This window comes from Meles meles, chromosome 15 (assembly GCF_922984935.1).
Source record: "Meles meles chromosome 15, mMelMel3.1 paternal haplotype, whole genome shotgun sequence".
Lineage (NCBI taxonomy): Eukaryota > Metazoa > Chordata > Mammalia > Carnivora > Mustelidae > Meles > Meles meles.
Window position 1 is genome coordinate 82,127,431 of NC_060080.1, and position 17,490 is coordinate 82,144,920.

A 17,490-nucleotide genomic window follows, 5' to 3' on the forward strand; every position below is an offset into this window, starting at 1 on the left:
CCCCGGAATGTTTTGGAAAAGCTGCTGGCTGAGTCGGTTCTGAGTCACTGTCCCTGGGGATGCAGGAGCTCCTCTTTGTGCCCAAAACCAGGGCAGCGGTGGCTGTCTAGGCAGCTCCAGACCGCCAGAGAGGTTCAGAGCAGAGATCGCACACTGAGATTTTCCTGCTGTCCCGGGCTGGGAATGTCTGGTTTTTCCGGATACCAGAGCTCCAGGTTAGCGCCTATGAGCACGTATCCCAAGGGAGGGTGTGGGACATGTGTGTTTCAGGATTGCCGTCTGGCCAGGCTCCCAGTCCTTCACGGAGCCAGACCCCACTCGTTCTCGGGCGCGCTGGTGTTCAGGCGCACTGGCGGCTCAGGGACGGAGACCTGATTTCTCTGCCGCACTCTCTCTGGCTCAGCGCCAGGGGAGGCTGTCCTGGGTCCGGGGATTTAGGTCCCTGACCCTAACTGCCCAGGTTCCCATTATTACCCCCCGCGATCCTTTGCTGTTTGTTTTTTGAGTGCTTTCAACCAGACTCCAAGTTAATGCTGGTCCCCAGTCGCAGAGCACTCTCGTGTTGGGGTATTACTTTCCAATCGGTCACCTCTGGTGGCTTCCTCCCCCTTTTGTTTATCTTCCGATATCAGTCCAACGCTCCCAGTCTGCTTTACCTGCCACTGGCGTCTTCTGCTCCTGTAGAGATCCAGGCGTGTATAATTCTGATCTCAGGCTGATTTCATGGGTGGTCGGAATTCTTTGGTAGGTAATCAGCTCACTTGAGGGTACAGGTTGAAATGGTGCCTCCTCCTACTTCCCCGCCGTCTTGACTCCCCTCCTCTAGTACTATTTTTAATATTTTTCTTTTTTCATTTTCTTTTTTTAACTTTTTTTCCTGAACTTCTTTTTATCCCCTTTCCTCCTCCCACGATTTGTGGTCTCTTCTGATTTCATTAAAGCACATTTCCCTGGGGTCTCTGCCACCCTTTTAGCATTTTATTTGCTCCTGCATATATTCTTATCTGGACAAAATGACAAGGTGGAAAAAAATCACCACAAAAAAAAAAAAAGAACAAGAGGAAGTACCAAGGGCTAGGGACCGAATCTATACGGACATTGGAAATATGTCAGATAGAATTCAGAATGATGATTCTCAAGGTTCTAGCTGGGCTTGAATAAGGCATGGAAGATATTAGAGAAACCCTGCCTGGAGAGATAAAAGCCATTTCTGGAGAAATTAAAGAACTAAAATCTAACCAGGCTGAAATCAAAAAAGCTATTAATGCAGTGCAATAAAAAATGGAGGCTCTTACTGCCAGGACAAATGAGGCAGAAGAAAGAATTAGTGATATAGAAGACCAAATGACAGAGAATAAAGAAGCTGAGCAAAAGAGAGACAAACAAATACTGGAACATGAGGAGAGAATTCAAGAGATAAGTGACACCATAAGATGAAACAACATTAGAATAATTGGGATTCCAGAAGAAGAAGAAAGAGAGAGAGGAGCAGAAGATACACTGGTGAGAATTATTGTTAAGAATTTCCCTAATATGGCCAAGGGAACAAACATCAAAATCCAGGAGATGCAGAGAACCCCCCTCAAAATCAATAAGAATAGTTCCACACCCCGTCATCTAATAGTAAAATTTACAAGTCTTAGTGACAAAGAGAAAATCCTAAAAACAGCCTGGGAAAAGAAGTCTGTAACATACAATGGTAAAAACATGAGATTGGCAACGCACTGATCAACAGAGACCTGGCAGGCCAGAAAGAACTGGCATGATATATTCAGAGCACCAAACGAGAAGAACATGCAGCCAAGAATACTATATCCAGCTAGGCTATCATTGAAAATAGGAGGAGAGATAAAAAGCTTCCAGGACAAACAAAAACTGAAAGAATTGGCAAACACCAAACCAGCTCTACAGGAAATATTGAATGGGGTCCTCTAAGCAAAGAGAAACCCTAAAAGTAGTAGATCAGAAAGGAACAGAGACAATATACAGTAACAGTCACCTTACAGGCAATACAATGGCACTAAATTAATATTTCTCAATAGTTACCCTGAATGTAAATGGGCTAAATGCCCCAATCAAAAGACACAGGTATCAGAATGGATAAGAAAACAGAACCCATCAATATACTGCCTACAAGAAACTCATTTTAGACCCGAGGACACCTCCAGATTTAAAGTGGTAGAAAACAATTTACCATGCTAATGGACATCAAAAGAAAGCTGGGTGGCAATCCTTATATCAGATCCATTTGATTTTAAGCCAAAGACTATAATAAGAGTTGAGAAAGGACAGTATATCATACTCAAAGGGTCTGCCCAACAAGAAGATCTAACAATTTAAAAAATCTATGCCCCTAACATGGAAGCAGCCAACTATATAATAACAAAATCAATTATTAATCAATTATTAAAAATCAATTATTAATCAATTATAATTATATTAATTATAATTATAATTAATTATAATTAATCAATTGATTAATCAATTATTAATCAATTATTAATAACAAAATCAAAGAAACGCATTGACAATAATACACTAATAGTAGGGGACTTTAACACTCCCCTCACTGAAATGGATAGATCATCCAAGCAAAAGATCAACAAGGAAATAAAGGCCTTAAACAACACTCCGGAACAGATGGACATCACAGATATATTCAGAACATTCCATCCCAAAGCAACAGAATACACATTCTTCTCTGGTGCGCATGGAACATTCTCCAGAATAGATCACATCCTGGGTCATAAATCAGGTTTCAACCAGTATCAAAAGATTGGGATCATTCCGTGCGTATTTTCAGACCACAATGCCCTGAAGCTAGAACTCAATCACAAGAGGAAATTTGGAAAGAACCCAAATACATGGAGACTAAACAGTATCCTTCTAAAGAATGAATGGGTCAACCAGGAAATTAAAGAAGAATTGAAAAAATTCATGGGCACAAATGATAATGAAAACACAATGGTTCTAAATCTGTGGGACAGAGCAAAGGCAGTCCTGAGAGGAAAATATACAGCGATACATGCCTTTCTGAAGAAACAAGAAAGGTCTCAAATATACAGCCTAACCCTACACCTAAAGGAGCTGGAGAAAGAACAACAAAGAAAGCCTAAACCCAGCAGAGAAGAGAAATCATGAAGATCAGAGCAGAAATCAATGAAATAGAAACTAAAAAAACAATAGAACAAATCAAGGAAACTAAGAGCTGGTTCTTCGAAGGAATTAATAAGATTGATAAGCCCCTGGCCAGACTTATCAAAAAGAAAAGAGAAAGGACCCAAATAAATAAAATCAGGAATGAATGAGGAGAGATCACAACCAACACCAAAGAAATACAAACAATTATAAGAATATAGTATGAGCAACTCTATGCCAACAAATTCGACATTCTAGAAGAAATGGATACATTCCTAGAGACATATAAACTACCACAACTGAATCAGGAAGAAATAGAAAACCTGAACAGATGCATAACCAGTAAGGAGATTAAAAGAGTCATCAAGGGGCGCCTGGGTGGCTCAGTGGGTTAAAGCCTCTGCCTTCGGCTCAGGTCATGATACCAGGGTCTTGGGATCGAGCCCCGCAGGGAGCCTGCTTCCTCTTCTCTCTCTGCCTGCCTCTCTGCCTAGTTGTAATTTCTCTCTGTCAAATAAATAAAATATTTAAAAAAAAAAACAGTCATCAAAAATCTCCAAACAAACAAAAGCCCAGGACCAGACGGCTTCCCAGGGGAATTCTACCCAACATTTAAAGAAGAATTAATTCTTATTCTCCTGAAACTGTTCCAAAAAATAGAAATGGAAGGAAAAATTCCAAACTCATTTTATGAGGCCAGCATTACTTTGATCCCAAAACCAGACAAAGATCCCATCAAAAAAAGAGAATTACAGACCAATATCCTTGATGAACAGAGATGGGAAAATTCTCACCAAAACACTAGCCAATAGGATCCAATAGTATATTAAAAGGATTACTCACCATGACCACATGGGATTTGTTCTAGGGCTGCAAGGTTGCTTCAACATCTGCAAATCAATGTGATACACTACATTAATAAAAGAAAGAACAAGAACCATATGACACTCTCAATAGATGCTGAAAAAGCATTTCACAAAGTACAGCATCACTTCCTGATCAAAACTCTTCAAAGTGTAGAGATAGAGGGCACATACCTCAATATTATCAAAGCCATCTATGAAAAACCCACTGCAAATATCATTCTCAATGGAGAAAAACTGAAAGCTTTTCTGCTAAGGTCAGGAACACAGCAGGGATGTCCTTTATCACCACTGCTATTCAACACAGTACTAGAAGTCTTAGCCTCAGCAATCAGACAACAAAAGAAATTAAAGGCATCCAAATCGGCAAAGAAGAAGTCAAACTATCACTCTGTGCAGATGATATGATACTATATGTGGAAAACCCAAGAGGCTCCACTCCAGAACTGCTAGAACTTGAACAGGAATTCAATAAAGTGTCAGGATATAACATCAATGCACAGAAATCAGTTGAATTTCTATACAGCAACAGCAAGACAGAAGAAAGAGAAATTAAGGAGTCAATCTCATTTACAGTTGCACCCCAAACCATACGATACCTAGGAGTAAACCTAACCAATGAGGCAAAGTATCTATACTCAGAAAACTATAAAGTACTCATGAAAGAAATTGAGGAAGACAGAAAGAAATGGAAAAATGTTCCATGCTCCTGGATTGGAAGAACAAATATTGTGAAAATGTCTGTGCTACCTATAGCAATCTACACATTTAATGCAATCCCTATCAAAATACCATCCATTTTTTTTCAAAGAAATGGAACAAATAATCCTAAAATTTATATGGAACCAGAAAAGACCTCAAATAGCCAGAAGAATATTGACAAAGAAAGCCAAAGTTGGTGGCATCACAATTCCGGACTTCAAGCTGTATTACAAAGCTGTCATCATCAAGACAGTATGGTACTGGCACAAAAACAGACACATAGATCAATGGAACAGAATAGAGATCCCATAAATAGACCCTCAACTCTGTGGTCAAGTAATGTTTGACAAAGCAGGGAAGAATGTCCAGTGGAAAAAAGACAGTCTCTTCAACAAATGGTGTTGGGAAAATTGGACAGCCACATACAGAAAAATGAAGTTGGACCATTTCCTTACACCACAGATGAAAATAGACTCAAAATGGATGAAGGACCTCAATGTGAGAAAAGAATCCATCAAAATCCTTTAGGAGAATGCAGGCAGCAACCTCTTCAACCTCAGCCGCAGCAACTTCTTGCTAGGAGCATCACCAAAGGCAAGGGAAACAAGGGCAAAAATGAACTATTGGGATTTCATCAAGATCAAAAGCTTTTGCACAGCCAAGTAAACAGTTAACAAAACAAAAAGGCAACTGGCAGAATGGGAAAAATATTTGCAAACATCATATCAGACAAAGGGCTAGTATCCAAAATCTATAAAGGGCTCAGCAAACTCAACACCCAAAGAACAAATAATCCAGTCAAGAAATGGGCAGAGGACATGACCAGACATTTCTGCAAAGAAGACATCCAGATGGGTAACAGACACATGAAAAATTGCTCCACATCACTCGACATCAGGGAATTACAAATCAAAACCACAATTAGATACCCCCTCACAACAGTCAGAATGGCTAAAATTAACAAGTTAGGAAATGACAGATGCTGGCAAGGATGCAGAGAAAGGGGAACCCTCCTACACTGTTGGTGGGAATGCAAGCTGGTGCAGCCACTCTGGAAAACAGCATGGAGGTTCCTCAAAAAGCTGAAAATAGAGCTACCCTATGACCCAACAATTGCACTACTGATATATACCCTAAAGATACAAACATAGTGATCCAAAGGGGCACGTGCACCTGAATGTTTATAGCAGCAATGTCCACAATAGCCAAACTATGGAAAGAACATAGATGTTCATCGATAGATGAATTGATAAATAAATAAATATGTATATAAAATCTATAATGGAATACTCTGCAGCCATCAAAAGAAGTGAAATCTTGCCATTTGTGATGATGTGGATGAAACTAGAGGGTATTATGCTTAGTGAAATAAGTCAATCTGAGAAGGACAACTATCATATGATCTCCCTGATATGAGGAAGTGGAGATGCAACATGGGGGGTTTGGGGGGTAGGAAAAGAATAAATGAAACAAGATGGGATAGGGAGGGAGACAAACCATAAGAGACCCTTAATCTCACAAAACAAACTGCCGGTTGCTGGGGGGGAGGGGGGTTGGGAGAGGATGGTGGGGTTATGGACATTGGGGACGGTATGTGCTATGGTGAGTGCTGTGAAATGTATAAACCTGGCGATTTACAGACCTTAACCCCTGGGGATAAAAATAGAGTATATGGGGGTGCCTGAGTGGCTCAGTGGGTGAAAGCCTCTGCCTTTGGCTCAGGTCATGATCTCAGGGTCCTGGGATCAAGTCTCACATCAGGCTCTCTGCTCCATGCTGAGCCTGCTTCCTCCTCTCTCTCTGCCTGCGTCTCTGCCTACTTGTGATCTTTGTCAAATAAATAAATAAAATATTTAAAAAATACAGTATATGTTTATAAAAAAGTTAAAAAAATTAAAAAAGAAACTACAAAAAAATAGAAATGCAAAAAAAAATAGAAAAAAAGAAAGAAAATTTAGTTGAGGTTGCTGTTTGTTCATAGAAAAGGCAGTCATTGATTGATAAAACTTAAAAACACCCATTAGTCACTACGTTATTATCCCTGAACTCAATGTGAGGAAACCAAATTATTGGCCAGATGGAACTGAAAGGATCTATTAGTTTAGGCAAAGACAAAAACTGTAGGTTTCAAAGCATTTACCGTTCAAGTGCAGGTACCCTTCTATAGCAGTAGCTTTTGGCATGAGATCCCGCAGAGGGCTACTCCTTTCATAAATAAAACCAACCAGCCCACCAGTGAAGAAAAAAGTCCACAATTGTTCTCTCGGATGCCAGATCCAGAATTAGAGGTCAGACTGCCTCTAAAGAGATGTCCAGGTCAGTCTATAGTATTTATTTAAAAGTTAAGTACCTTAGTTGAGTTATTTTAGAACTTCAATGGTGTGTGATGCATGAACAAGGCTTATAATAGATCACTAGTGATTCCAGACCTAGGATTTGAGAATCAGTGCTCTATACCAGATTTTAGAGGGGAACATGTCTTTTTTGACACTACCAATTTGACTGCAGCAGAAACATAGTCTCTGCTGGAGGGGTAGCACTTACCAATGAGTTTTTGTCTTACCTGTTAAAGACTATAGATTATACGACAATATCAATTCTTTCTTCCTTTTTGTTGCAGAAATGGGAGCAAAATTATTTTCTTTGCTTTGCATGAATTATTCAAAATAGTTTATGTTCTTACCCTAAGATGTCCTTCCACTTAAATTTTCTTATACCTGGCTATACATTAAACCCCCAAATCTCATTCTTTCCTCTGAAGGACACCTGTTTAAGGGAAGAAGGCATTCTGGGAAGTATACCCGAAATGCTCAAAATAATACTCAAGGATATCTAAGATAATGCAGGTCCACATAAGATCTTGCAACCACTAATTGTTGAACACATATATGTGGAAAAGAAAATTACTCTTTTATCCCTGGCCAGCAAGAATCGTGTCTTCTATAAACATCTTCTAGTAATGTGGGTCCTCTGGACCCTCCTTCTCTCCTCCAACCTCCAAAGAACCCTCTCTGAAGGGCACTGCTATTCATAATGCTGGCCCTTATTGAGCGTTGTTGAATGTGATTAGGAACTAACTGTTAGCGCCTTAAAACAAGCCACCTAACTAGAGGTCAAATGACTCACCACAACTGATCTGGGCCCATATCCAGCACCTTTCTGTGGGTCACATCACTGTCACCAAAGTACAACAGACTGCCATAGGTTAAATGAAAGTATAAGTGTTATGATGCAATGTCTGGCAACTAATAAGATGTGTGAGTCATATGGAGGGAGGAACGACTGTTCTGTGCTTTATAAGCAGAGAAGAGTTCCTAATACATCAATTATACAATTCATCTTAATTTTAAGTCTGAACAAAAAGCTACCATCAGCACACTGCATGTAGCCATTGATCTTAATAAATATTTATGGAGGATTTCTGCCAGTACACGTTGTTCCAGCTTATAGCCTCCAAGTTCCTCTGAGAATGCCTCCTGGTGCTCTCACATTGTCACAGTAATGCTATGGAGTCAAATGATTGCTCTTAGGAGTCCCCTGTGTCATCGAGCCCACACAGAGAAGTCTAGCTTTGTGTCAAATATGGTCATTAAAGGCTGCTGACCTGTTGGCACTGGGGCATTTATGCCAGTTCATATACAATGAAAACAGACCTTGCAAACCAAATTCCATAGTACATCAGGAATCTTGGCATGATGTGAAAGAACAAAATATAAGGCGAATATGAATGCATTTATTTTTATTAAAAAGCAGGAATTAGAAAGGTTAGCATGCTAATGAGAGACCTTTTTTAAGATTTTTTATTTATTTCACACACAGAAAGAGATCACAAGTAGGCAGAGAGGCAGGCAGAGAGAGACAGAGGAGGAAGCAGGCTCCCCGCTGAGCAGAGAGCCTGACGGGGCTGGATCCCAGGACACCGGGACCATGACCTGAGCTGAAGGCAGAGGCTTTAACCCACTGAGCCACCCAGGCATCCCACGAGAGGCTTTTTTATTACAATGTACAATGGAGGTCATTCAGTTTTGATTCATTTTCTGGAAAAGCTAACTAGCTGTCACTCAATTCATACATCTTCAGAAATTTTCCCTAAATGGTGCCTTCCACATTTACAAGTTCGTAGTTTTACTTCTCCCCAGAGTTCTCAGTTTGCGTTTTCAACAGCATTGTTGAGTGTTACCTGGCCTGTGCTTCCCAGTCAGAGGGGCTGGAAAGTCAGGTCAAAAGAGTTGGAGAGTACAGCATCAATGAGCCTGGGCAGCTCCCCCTGGACCACACTCACTAGAGCACTCCATGGACTGTCAGACTTCCTAAGGTCCCTCAAACTGGCTGAGGCCAGTAGCACTTACCACACAGCCCTCAGACAGTCCCAGGTGAATGAAGAGAAGACCCCAGGAGCAGCAATTCAAATTGTGCAGATGTCTTTCAGTACTAGCCCCAAGTGTCTGGATGCCAGTGTAACAGAAGTCAAAAGAGGGGCAAACTGGATAATTCCAGGTCCCTGATAGACACTGTTCCCTGACCCCAACACACAAGACCCTGAGTGCTTTCACGATGATGAGGAAAATCAGTTTGTATTAAAATAGAAACAGCACATTTGACCGCAAATCTTATCTCCAAAGGAAATTTGGGCTGCAAGCATGATCGCTAGGTTTTCTAAAATTTCACAGGAGTAAAAACAAAAACAAAAACAAAAACAAAACAAACTGTAACAAAAACAAAGTTACAGTTTGGAGAGTGGCATTTTGCTTACATCTTGAAAATATAAATGATCCTTATATCGTTTTAAAAAGCCCAATACAATTACTTCTTAAATTAAATGCAAATGAACCATTGTGTTCACCTTGTGGAACAGAGGCAGGTTCAATTCAATGATGCATTGCACTCCCCAGTCTGATCTTAGAACCTCTACAGAAAAGCTGCTGTAAGAAATTGAAATGTGGGTCCTTGCAATGAAACCCTTTCTCAGTCATGAGTCAGCCCTGGAGGCTTATGGGCTCAGACAAATACCATTAGTTACTCACTCTTTCCTCTCTGATCTAAATCTGGTTCCAAGATCTCTGGAAGGAAGCTTTAAATGGATTGTGGGAAATACAGAATGCAATGCTTCTACTGAGGTGTATATGCACTGGTGGTCTACTCGCTTTTACTTTGAAAATCATGGGTAATTTTACCAATGAGAGGTATCTATACATAATGGCTTCACACGATGTTGGCAGTGTACTTATTTTGACTACCACTAACTATCCTTGTGATCTTGAGCAAATATAACCTGAGTGTCAAGGCTTCTACCTGAAAAATTAGAGGCTGACCCACATGACCTCTGGAATTTTGTACAGCTCTAATATGCCATGGTTTATGACTTGTTTTTATTTTTCTTTCTTTCCTTATTATTTATTTAAATATTTAACTTATTGATTTGAGAGAGAGAGCATGAATATGAAAGGGGTGAGGGCCAGAGGGAGAAGCAGACTCCCTGCTGAGCAGGAAGGCTGATGTGGGACTCGATTCCTGGACTCTGGGATCATGACCTGAGCTGAAGGCAGTCACTTAACCAACTGAGCCACCCAGACACCCCTGGATTGTGTTTTAGATCAATAGGAAGAACTACATTCTCCATGGCCTACTTTCTACCTGCCTATAGCAGCTGGCTCACAAATGCAGGGCTTTGGGCACTTAAACCATTTTTGTAGGACTTGGATCGTCCACAGGCATTTTTAAATTTTTACTCACAAGTCCAACTACATGATATGCTGAGATCATTGGCATATAAGGCTTTTAATTTTTGTCTTGTCTAAATAGTATCTTTTATAAGGCATTAAGAAAAATCCATTCAAATCCAATTCAGAAGAGCACATTACCATACAGTCAAATGGACTGGTTTCTTCAGAGGCACACATGCAAACATAACTATAGATTGAGTTGTATCATACATGTCCATGATGACATGGTCATACAGCTTTGGGGATTGGAGGACTTCTTCCTTTATTTTATTGAAGTATAATTACATAGAGTAGTAAGTATAGACTTTGAATGCACAGATGAGTGACTTTTTTTTTTAAGATTTTATTTATTTGATATAGAGAGAGATCACAAGTAGATAGAGAGGCAAGTAGAGAGCCCGAGCAGAGGGCTGAGCAGAGAGCCCGATGCGGGGCTTGATCCCAGGACCCTGAGATCGTGACCTGAGCCGAAGGCAGAGGCTTAACCCACTGAGCCACCAGGCGCCCCCAGATGAGTGACTTTTAACCAATGCCTATGTTCATGTTATCAGTGTCCCAAGAAAGCTATGAAACAGTGCCTTTGAAATTTTCCTTACCTCTTTCCCAATTTCTCTTCTGAAAGGAACAGGTAAGCTCTTTATTTTATCCCCATAGGTTAGTTTTGCCTGTTCCTGAATGTTGTGTATTGTTTAGTATAATGTTGTTCAGATTGATCTATGTGATTGCCTGTGTTTGCAATTTGTTCCGTTTTCTTGCTGCACGGTATTCCATTGTGTGAATTTACCAATTTATCTATGTTTCTGTTAATAGACAAATTGGCTTGATTCCAATTTTTTGCTCTAATAAATAAAGTTACAGTGAATATTCCTTTCCATGGCTTCTTGGGGACTTTTGTTATCTTTGGCAGGGGAGGGGTGGGTGTATATTAGTACCTAGGAGGGAATTGCTGGGTCAAATGTTAAATAGATATTTAACTTAATGAGAAATTGCCAAACAGCTTTCCATTACTGATAGACTCTTTTACTATCCCATCAGCAATGTGTGAGTAATTCCACTGCCCTTCATTTCTCCTGACATTTGGTACTTTTACTTTTAGTCATCCTAATGGATGTATAATGATATCTTTTTGTGGTTTTAATTTGCATTTCCTTTATGTGATTCCCATATTTTCATATGCCTATTGGGAATTTATATATTCTCTTCTAGGAAGTATCTGTGCAAAACTTTTGCCCGTTTTTATTGGGTATTATCATTTTACTATAGATTTGTAGTTTTAAAAAATACTCTCCTATTTAAGTTGTCAGGTGTATGCACTGAGAAAATCGTATCCCAAGCTTGTGGCTTACTTTTTCATTTCTGTGACAGTATCTTTTGAATTTTGGTAAGTTTTTTCAATCAGTTTCTTTTCCCATTTTGCCTTGTACTTATAAATAATTTTTTATTTTTTATTTTTTTAAACATATATCACTTTTTTTTCTTTTCATCATAACAGTGTTCATTGTTTTTGCACCACACCCAGTGCTCCATGCAACACGTGCCCTCAGTAATACCCACCACCTTGTTCCCCCAACTTCCCACCCCCCACCCCTTCAAAACCCTCAGGTTGTTTTTCAGAGTCCATGGTCTCACATGGTTCACCTCCTCTTCCAATTTCCCTCAACTCCCTTCTCCTCTCCATCTCCCCATGTCCTCCATGTTCTTTGTTATGCTCCACAAATAAGTGAGACCATATGATACTTGACTCTCTCTGCTTGACTTATTTCGCTCAGCATAATCTCTTCCAGTCTCATCCATGTTGCTACAAAAGATGGGTATTCATCTTTTCTGATGGAGGCATAATACTCCATCGTGTATATGGACCACATCTTCCTTACCCATTCGTCCGTTGAAGGGCATCTTGGTTCTTTCCACAGTTTGGTGACCGTGACCATTGCTCCTATGAAAGTTGGGGTACAGATGGCCCTTCTTTTCACTACATCTGTATCTTTGGGGTAAATACCCAGGAGTGCAATTGCAGGGTCATAGGGGAGCTCTATTTTTAATTTCTTGAGGACTCTCCACACTGTTCTCCAAAGAGGCTGCACTAACTTGCATTCCCACCAACAGTGGAAGAGGGTTCCCCTTTCTTCACATCCTCTCCAACACAGGTTGTTTCCTATCTTGCTAATTTGGGCCATTCTAACTGGTGTCAGGTGGTATCTCGATGTAGTTTTAATTTGAGTCTCCCTGATGGCTAGTGATGATGAGCATTTTTTCATGTGTCTGATAGCCATTTGTATGTCTTCATTGGAGAAGTGTCTGTTCATGTCTTCTGCCCAATTTTTGATATGATTCTCTGTTTTGTGTGTGTTGAGTTTGAGAAGTTCTTTATAGCTCCTGGATATCAACCTTTTGTCTGTACTGTCATTTGCAAATATCTTCTCCCATTCCGTGGGTTGCCTCTTTGTTTTGTTAAGTGTTTCCTTTGCTGTGCAGAAGCTTTTGATCTTGATGAAGTCCCAAAAGTTCATTTTCACTTTTGTTTCCTTGGCCTTTGGAGACATATCTTGAAAGAAGTTGCTGTGGCTGATATCGAAGAGGTTACTGTCTATGTTCTCCTCTAGGATTCTGATGGATTGCTGTCTCACGTTGAGGTCTTTTATCCATTTCGCGTTTATCTTTGTGTATGGTGTAAGAGAATGGTCGAGTTTCATTCTTCTACATATAGCTGTCCAGTTTTCCCAGCACCATTTATTGAAGAGACTGTCTTTATTCCACTGTATATTTTTTCCTGTTTTGTCGAAGATTATTTGACCATAGAGCTCAGGGTCCATATCTGGGCTCTCTACTCTGTTCCACTGGTCTGTGTGTCTATTTTTATGCCAGTACCATGATGTCTTGGTGATCACAGCTGTGTAGTAAAGCTTGAAATCAGGTAACGTGATGCCGCCAGTTTTGTTTTTGTTTTTCACCATTTCCTTGGCAATTCAGGGTTTATTCAGATTCCATACAAAGTTTAGGATTATTTGCTCCAGCTCTTTGAAAAATATCGGTGGAATTTTGATCAGAATGGCATTAAAAGTATAGATTGCCCTAGGCAGTATAGACATTTTAACAATGTTTATTCTTCCGATCCAAGAGCATGGAATGGTCTTCCATCTTTTTGTGTCTTCTTCAATTTCTTTCATGAGTGTTCTGTAGTTCCTCGAGTACAGGTCCTTTACCTCTTTGGTTAGGTTTCTTCCCAGGTGTCTTATGGTTCTTGGTGCTCTAGTAAATGGAATGGATTCTCTAATTTCCCTTTCTGTATTTTCATTGTTAGTGTATAAGAAAGCCACTGATTTCTGTACATTGACTTTGTATCCTGCCACGTTACTGAATTGCTGTATGAGTTCTAGTAGTTTGGGGGTGGAGTCTTTGGGGTTTTCCATATAAAGAATCATGTCATCTGCGAAGAGAGAGAGTTTGACTTCTTCCTTGCCAATTTGGATACCTTTTATTTCTCTTTATTTTCTGATTGCCATTGCTAGGACTTCTAATACTATGTTGAACAAGAGTGGTGAGAGTGGGCATCCTTGTCTTGTTCCTGATTTCAACGGGAAGGCTGCAAGCTTTTTCCCATTGAGGATGACATTTGCTGTGGGTCTTTCATAGATAGATTTTATGAAGTTCAGGAATGTTCCCTCTATCCCTATACTTTGAACCATTTTAATCAGGAACGGATGCTGGATTTTGTCAAATGCTTTTTCTGCATCCATTGAGAGGACCATGGGCTTCTTCTCTCTTCTCTTATTGATTTGTTTTATCACATTGAATGATTTGTGAATGTTGAACCATCCTTGTAACCCAGGGATGAATCCCACCTGGTCATGGTGGATAATCTTTTTAATGTGCTGTTGGATCCTGTTTGCTACGATCTTGTTGAGTATCTTAGCATCCATATTCATCAGTGATACTGGTCTGAAATTCTCCTTTTTGGTAGGGTCTTTGCCTGGTTTGGAGATCAGGGTAATGCTGGCTTCATAAAAAGAGTCTGGAAATTTTCCTTCTGCTTTAATTTTTTGAAACAGCATCAGGAGAATAGGTGTTATTTCTTCTTTGAAAGTTTGGTAGAATTCCCCAGGGAATCCATCAGGTCCTGGGCTCTTCTTTTTTGGGGAAGTTTTTGATTACTGCTTCAATCTTGTTACTAGATGTTGGTCTATTCACGTTGTCAGTTTCTTCCTGGTTCAATTTTGGGCGTTTATAGTTTTCCAGGAATGCATCCGTTTCATCTTTTCTACTTCCTTGGTGTTAGTTGTGATCTCTCCCTTTTCATTCATAATTTTATTAATTTGGGCTTTCTCTCTTTTCTTTTGGATTAGTGTGGCCAATGGTTTATCGATCTTATTGATTCTTTCAAAAAACCAGCTTCTAGTTTCATTGATACGTTCTACTGTATCTCTCGTTTCTACCTCATTGATCTCTGCTCTAATCTTGATTATTTCCCTTCTTGCGTGTGGAGTTGGTTTGATTTGTTGTTGGTTCTCCATTTCTTGAAGGTGTAGAGACAGCTGGTGTATTCTGGATTTTTCAATGTTTTTGAGGGAGGCTTGGATGGCTATGGATTTCCCCCTTAGAACTGCCTTTGCTGTATCCCATAGGTTTTGGACCGAAGTGTCTTCATTCTCATTGGTTTCCATGAATTGCTTAAGTTCTTCTTTGATCTCCTGGTTGATCCAAGCATTCTTAAGCAAGGTGGTCTTTAGCTTCCAGGTGTTTGAGTTCCGTCCGAACTTTTCCTTGTGATTGAGCTCCAGTTTCAAAGCATTGTGATCTGAGAATATGCAGGGGATAATGTCAGTCTTTTGGTATCGGTTGAGTCCTGATTTGTGGCCCAGTATGTGGTCTATTCTGGAGAAGGTTCCATGTGCACTTGAGAAGAATGAGTATTCTGTTGTTTTAGGGTGGAATGTTTTGTATATATATATATGAGGTCCATTTGGTCCAATGTGTCATTCAATGCTTTTGTTTATTGATTTTCTGTTTGGATGATCTATTACTGAGAGAGGTGTGTTAAGATCTCCTGCTATTAATGTATTCATATCAATATGACTCTTTATTTGATTAATAGTTTTCTTATGTAATTGGCTGCTCCCATATTGGGGCCATAGATATTTACAATATTTACAATTGTTAGATTGTATCTATTGGGCCTATCTTGGTGGATAGTCCCTTTTTGCAAACGACATATCAGATAAAAGTCTAGTATCCAAAATCTATAAGGAACTTAGCAAACTCAACACCCAAAGAACAAACAATCCAATCAAGAAATGGGCAGAGGACATGAACAGACATTTCTGCAAAGAAGACATCCAGATGGCCAACAGACACATGTAAAAGTGCTCCACGTCACTCGGCATCAGGGAAATACAAATCAAAACCACAATGAAATATCACCTCACACCAGTCAGAATGGCTAAAATTAACAAGTCAGGAAATGACAGATGCTGGCGAGGATGTGGAGAAAGGGGTGCCCTCCTCCACTGTTGGTGGGAATGCAAGCTGGTGCAACCACTCTGGAAAACAGCATGGAGGTTCCTCAAAATGTTGAAAATAGAACTACCCTATGACCCAGCAATTGCACTACTGGGTATTTACCCTAAAGATACAAACATAGTGATCCGAAGGGGCACGTGTACCCAAATGTTTCTAGCAGCAATGTCTACAATAGCCAAACTATGGAAAGAACCTAGATGTCCATCAACAGATGAATGGATAAAGAAGAGGTGGTATATATACACAATGGAATACTATGCAGCCATCAAAAGAAATGAAATCTTGCCATTTGCGACGACGTGGATGGAACTAGAGCGTATCATGCTTCGTGAAATAAGTCAATCGGAGGAAGACAACTATCATATGATCTCCCTGATATGAGGACATGGAGAAGCAACATGGGGGGTTAGGGGGATAGGAGAAGAATAAATGAAACAAGATGGGATTGGGAGGGAGACAAACCATAAATGACTCTTAATCTCACAAAACAAACTGGGGGTTGCTGGGGGGAGGTGGGATCGGGAGAGGGGGAGGGGGCTATGGACATTGGGGAGGGTATGTGCTATCGTGAGTGCTGTGAAGTGTGTAAACCTGGCGATTCACAGACCTGTACCCCTGGGGATAAAAATACATTATATGTTTATTTAAAAAAAAAAATTTGGAAGGGGAGGCGAACCATAAGAGACAATGGACTCTGAAAAACAACCTGAGGGTTTTGAAGGGTCAGGGGTGGGAGGTTGGGGGAACAGGTGGTGGGTAATGGGGAGTGCACGTTTTGCATGGAGCACTGGGTGTTGTGCAAAAACAATGAATACTGTTACGCTGAAAAAATAAATAAAATGGAAAAAAAAAGAAAGAAATAGACACACACACAAAAAAAGTTGTATCTATGAGGTAGTGGTAGTTGTTCTCTTGTTGTCTTTTGTTTTTTTCTTCCTTCCTGTTTGGTTTTCTGGGGTAGGGGCCTGCCACGTGGGTTTTCAGTCAATGATGTTCCATGAGTTAAGTCCTCCCTCCCCCCTCAAGGGGGTGGGCTCTGAGGAAACTGGTTTTTTAGGCTTTTGTTCTCTGGATGTTTTTATGTTTTTTTGTTCGTGTTTTTTTTTCTCTCACCTTGACAGTTTTTGATGGTTTTTGGAGGTTTAGAGGAGAGCAAACTGCACCCAGACCTCCCTCTCAGAGAGAAGCCTCAGAATGCTCTGCAGAGGTTCAGACAGAATAGGTTCCGAGTCACGGTCCCTGGGGATGCAGGATCTCCTCCTTGTACCCAAAACCACAGCAGTGGTAGCTGTCTGGGCAGCTCCAGACCACCAGAGAGGTTCCAAGCAGTGATCGCACACAGAGATTTTCCCACTGGTCCGGCTGGGAGTGCCTGGTCTTTTCGGTCTGAGAGTGCCACGCTGGACCTGGTCCTTCCGGGTCCAAGAGCGCTGGGTGGCATGCACTGGGTCTAAGAGCTCCGGGCTGGCACGCACCTCTCTTGGGGGTGGGTGTGGGGCACGCGTCTCAAGTTCTGCCATCTGGCTAGGCTCTCAGCCCCTCACAGG